Raw genomic sequence first — 6,256 nt, 5'->3', positions numbered from 1 at the left:
GCAGTGCTGTATCTCCATGGACATCTGTGAACATTTAAAATAATTGATTCTGTTGTGTGTTTCACCTGTAATTGTCACTGGAGGTGGCCCAACAGTAATTTAGGGATACTCTATATTTTTTTGGCTAGGATAAATTAATATACTGTTAATTTAATTAAGAAAGCAAACGTTAGGAAAATCACTTTAAGATAATGTAGCTACTGTAGATGTGTTTGGTCAAAGTTTGATCATGAAGGCATTTTAAAGCAAATAGTTTAAAAAACAAATATTATCAGTTGATGGCCTTCTTGGTAGGCCAGTCTGTGAAATCTGCTATGAAAATGAGATTTATAGAGGACATTTTGATTTTTGATGCTAAATTTCTGGCAGTTATGTACTGCCTGGAACAGTCAGAAGAAGTGAGGGCAGCTGCGATACTAAAATATAGTTCAATATAGGGGGTGGAAAGGCGAAAGAGAAAGTTCCAGGAGACTGAATAGTGTACTGTAAGAGCAAGATAATACTTGTGACTATTCCTTGTCAGGATTAATATCGCGATAACTTGGAAACCTGGGAAATTGTCATCGTACTGCTTATACCCTAGAATCTGACTCTCATTAATCCACTGGTGTACAATAGCTCATAAGACACAACACAAGGTACGTGCAAGGACTAAGAAATCTTCTCACTGTATGTAACAGGCCATTCACTAGCTGCAGTCAGACAACTGAAGTATACTGAAGCATGTTTTTGCATTAGGTACATATTGCCTCATACATCCTGGGCTCTACAGATTTTAAACTATTTTAAATAAACATTTACTGCCTTATAATATGAATATATAAAGTACTGTTTAAAAGTTTGGCATTACCATTTTTCTAATTTGGAGGGAGAATAATTTTCCTAATTGTCCTCATTGTTCTTGCCGGTAAGACCCCTTTTAACTTTCTCAGTTCACTCTAGGTTCTCTGTCCTTTGTCCTTTTGGTGAGTAAAATCTTCAACAAGTCCTTAGTCACTGGAGATGCAAACCCTGTCTCAAAAAGCCGCTGCATGCACAGTGCCAAAAATGTAATTAGGTATTCTGTGGGATTATAGGCCTATTTCAAATGGACCTTTTCTTAGCTAGGATTGATTTTTCTTGGACAAAACTTTGGAACATGTTATGTCACACAAATTGAACTGTCCTCAAAAGACAGAGACGAGGAATTTGAACCATTTCTGTCTGACTTTACAGTACAGTACTGAAAGAGCTCTTGTCAAATTCACAAGTGACATTCAAATGGTCACTAATTAAGGGTTTTGGTATTCCTGGACCTTAATGGTGTCTTTGATTTATCTAAACACATTTCCTTTCTTCTTTTAATTACTAAATCGAAACGACTATTAAATACTGTACACGTACAGAGTGGTTCCAGGGCCAGAGCTCTCACAAACAGAGATGATTTCCAGACACCAAGTAACAAAAGAAGCATGTAGTTGGTAGGTAGACTGAAACTGGAGCACCTGGAGAATGCTATAAGAACACAAGGTAAACTTGCCAACTGCACACAGATGGCACCCTTGTTCCAGAATCAAACAAAATAAATCAGCTGATTACTGAGCCTTCACTCCCTGGCATACTTGCTAAGCTTCAATACCCAGAATTTACTCTTTAATGTAAAACTGAGTTATGTAATGAGATGGTTAATTTCTCATTTTATTTTAGGTGATGGTATTTGGACAGGGTTTTCCTTTCTAGAAATGTATGATTTCCTGAAAAAACACCAAGAGGTATTTGTCTAACATAGGAAACAATATGTGACCCAATTTTTTTAAAAATGGTTCCTAGATTTAAATGTGTGTGTTGAATTTAATTGCACAACTGGCAATTTGAGCCCGAGAAACAATCCCACCAAATTAAAGCAACACATGGGGCTTAGACAATTATCTGGTCTATGCAAAGAGCTGTGCTCTGTGGAGCGCTGGAATTTGGTCCACGCACCAATGGAAGTATCCCAAGACCTGAGAGACAATGCAGGCCCTCACCAGAGTACCACCAGTGTCCACCAGATTGTAGACCCCAAGATGCATTTCTGCACTGCAGGAAGTATGTAGGGGAAAAATGTGATTATAGATCATAATTAAAATATCATGTCTTACTGAAGGAATAAGTCAAGAATTTATTGCCTCTTTTAAAGTAAAATGTCAATAGAAATTTGCAGTTCAACTGCAGCTCAGTGAACTACAGTACATATGCCCATATGCACTGACTATATACAGCATAAGTAGAAACGGGGATTCATTAATCAAAACAATGTATTGGGCAGGATGGCCTGATGGACCAGTTTATTACTTTGATGGATTACATAAAGTTAAAATAACATTTAACTGAAGACATTGGGATTTTCTAAATTTCTTGATTCCTGAACATGTGACTGCACTGCACACTGGGTAAATAATTATGACCGTTGACTTTATGACCTCCGTATCGCTTCTCACTATATATCATAGCGCATGATGGAAGTCTGCTACAAGGTCTATAACATGCCTGACGCTAGAGTATACAAAAAACATCTGGACACATGTGGCACTGTATTCACAGTGCCAGACAGTTTTCAGGCACTGAGGTACAATGGCTACACTATACTGCCACTTTAAGTGAATTCTGGTAAAAATCACACACAAACATTTCCTCCCTTCACTCCACCCGCCTTACTGTCAGCTTCTCTGGACTTTACCCAGGAGGCCCACACACATAACTGAGGGACTGCATTCTGGCTGCACATTGGTCACTGGCATACAGGGCCGAATACTTCCCTGGCGATATACAGGAGTCTCAGGCTAGACATGGGAACGAGACACATGGAGGATGGGAAAGGAAAAAAAAAACATTTGCTCTCTGTGGCGGTGTCCTGCTGGACACAGTTGTGCCACACATGAATAAAAATGAGCTGGCTGCAAGGCAGCACTTCCACTTACAGATGGACAGGCACAAACAAGATGATGACGGGCTAAGAACGCTGCCTGCCAAACACAGACAACCTGCAGCACAGACAGGCAAAGTGTTTGAGTCCCACGTGCAGGACAACAGAGGCAAGGCATGGCTGATAGATGCTTGTATACACGTATGTATAATGAAGAAATAAATAACAGATTGATATCAGACAGACAGAGCAGTGTACTGTTTAGGTGGCTTTAAAAAAAAAAAGCTGGTTTCCACTTCCACAACTCTTATGGAAAATACAATCACTCTGTGTCCAGAGGCAAAGCACAAAAACACCACATGACTCTTATAGGACCTTTAAATATTAATCGGTGCTATTGTCTGAGTGGAACTTGGAAAGACTACATTTTATTGCAAGGAGTTATCCTGGCACAAAGCACAGAGTGGCTGGTCCATTTGAAAGACAGTGTTGGAATACACAGTTATAGTTTAAAGAGGTATATTTTGAGATATACCAGCAATAAACTATGCTTTTTGGTGAATAGGTCCATATTGTATCATTCACATTTTTACTCATAATAGTCAAGTGCGCTTTTCAGTATTACAGTACTGTGTAATAGTTCTGGTTGGGGTTCTACCCTTTTAAATAGAAGAATGTACTATTACTATGACACTATTACTAAATATCCTTCAGTAAAGAAATTAACCTTGATTATTCCAATAAAATTCCTAGCTGTATAAATGGGTGCAAATGTAAATTACTTTGGATAAAATTCATTAACCAAATAAAAATGGTACTTGCAAACTACCATTCTTGCACTGTTCCAGGGCTACAGCAGACAATTCAACTTCACTTGACAATCTGACTGAATAACTGCTTAGGTTGTGGCAAAGCACATATTGGACATTATGAAAATCATTTAGCCTTAAAATAGGTGGCTATTCAAAATTTATCATTACATTTTTGGAGCCAGACAATAACATTAAATTTACAATGAACAGATACGAGAAAAAGAAAACATTGCCAAGCTGTTTCATACATGGTAGGATACATTTTCTTTAAAGATTATTTGTATGAAGGTGTTTTAGGCATTTGAAATTGATGATTGATAATAAACTCTGGGTTACTCGCATGACCTTCCTGTCAGCATGACCATGATAGATCGGCCGCAGGAGTGATCAAGCTTTCACTGACAGCACCACAAGCTCACAGGTGCTGGGCAAGCCACAGTGGTCACTGATGAATGTTGGGGATAGCTTAGCCAACTGAATGCCCATCCAAACCTAGTGACTGAAGATACAGACCATACTCAGGCTGGAAATGTCTGGACTGTAAGGCAGGCACTTGGTGTCATTGAAGAGATATGTTTTGTACTTTTATGGCAATTAAATCTGTGGATTTCAAAATTATATACATAATTTCAAAATGTATTACATAATAAAGGCATAATGCCATAAAGTGCATTATGTCCGGAAATCATACTGCTGGGAATGTAGAATTTTAACAAAATGTCAATATTTCTTCTGATTGTTGTCTTTGACCCTGACCTGTATTGCTTTTACAGCTCTATTGTAGGTTCAGAAAGGTTTAAATCATAAAAGTCTGACCCTTTTCCTACGAGCTTTTAAGAGCACTGGACTGGAATGTTTGGATGAGGAACAGGGTGCTTGACGGGTGACCACCAGCAGCAGTAGTCCATAGAGATTGAGTTACTTCAGTCACTGTTTGATTCTGGTTCTGCTAATTGTTCGCTCTTATTCAGGGGTATGAAATTATGTCTTATCAAATACAGAATTCCAAATGAGCTACATTAAATAAGAAAGACGTCATTTTTAAATGAACCTCATTTATATGGAAATTAAACATAATCCGCATAATTTAGAGCCAGATTTAATCTTGTTGAATAAAAAAAAAAGTCAACTTGGATACAGGCTCCATTCTTATTAGGTTCCAGGTTGCATTGAGTTTTACAACTGCAGATTTCTATTAGAAAAAAAAGACACAATGGGTGAAAGAAGCCTTACTACACGATTTCCTCAAGAGCAAAGAGAGACACAGTGGCCAGCAGATAACAGCTTTCATAAAGAGAAAGGATGTAGGGACAAAACTACCTAATGATGTAATTTCAGGAAATTTAGTAGGATCTTCAAGAAAATACTTACTTCTTTGTTAAATAAACTGCTAGGAATGAAGTTAACAAGATGGACAGAATGCCTTCTTTTCTGTTAGAATCTTTCTTACATGCTCTAGATTTGTACGTGTTATGTGAAACAGAATGTCAAAATCTAAAAAAAAAAACTGATTTTTATTTGGATTTGTAGTCAGTTCCCATTACAAGAGGGATATTTTAATATAGAGAACAGCCTAGCATGTGCAACAGCTGTTAGTTTTTGTTTCAAAAGACAAAATCTCATTGCATGTCTTATGAGAACAGAAAGTGCAAATTTGGTGGTGAAGGTGAATGTAGCATCGTGTGTTTTTGCTAAGCATTTGTTTAACAAATACGATGAAAGGACTGCAGTCTCCTTTCGTTCTTGGACGGGCATTTCTATATAAGAAGCTACTGGCAGCCTTGGGTATGTGTGGTGATTTATTAATGCAGCAGAACATTTACAACAGCTGTCCTTTCTTTCCTGCAAAGCTGTCAATAGACCAGCAAAAAGCACAAGGCCTCCCCCTAGTGACAAGGGAAAGCAGCACAACAGACACCTGACAGACAAGTTCAGACAGATCTGTGCTTTACTGTTTCTCTTGTATTCAAAAATTAATTTACAGGAAGGTGCAGTTTTTTTTTCTTTCAGCACACATTTATAATGCCTACATTAGAAAAAAATGCATTTCTTTATTAAAAAAAAAAGCTAGAGGCGCTGATAATGATCAAAATAAAGTCATGGGCCCAGCTTCTTCTCAGGGACAGGCTCGCTACAAGCATCCTTCTGCCCTTTGCTCAAATGAGACATTCTCAGTTTGAAGCCTCACAAATACCACTATCTCTCCACAGCCCTTTATGTGTAAAGTACCTACAGTAGGTAAAGACGAAACCTGCAGGTTGATGGCACCTTGTTCCTGCCTCTTGTCCTTGCTTGTACTTTCTGCAGCAACGTTCTTCATGGCCTCTGGTGTGTGTCTACCCTGCAGTAACCACGCTACAGATAACGCAAAATTGTGCTTTTTTTGTCTCAGTTTAGACAGACTCATTTCTAGAAATTACTCATTAAGCTGTTTTCCAGCTTTAACTTCTCAGATCAAACCAAGCTTTCGATCCTGATGGTGCTGCATCCAACCTTAGCCATTCTTAACAATCGACTGGACAGGGGACTTGGTAAAGCTGTGATCTGTAAGCACTTGTTG

The sequence above is a fragment of the Lepisosteus platostomus genome, chromosome 15, assembly GCF_059453375.1.
Source record: "Lepisosteus platostomus isolate fLepPlt1 chromosome 15, fLepPlt1.hap1, whole genome shotgun sequence".
Taxonomy (NCBI): domain Eukaryota; kingdom Metazoa; phylum Chordata; class Actinopteri; order Semionotiformes; family Lepisosteidae; genus Lepisosteus; species Lepisosteus platostomus.
This window is presented reverse-complemented; position numbering follows the sequence as displayed.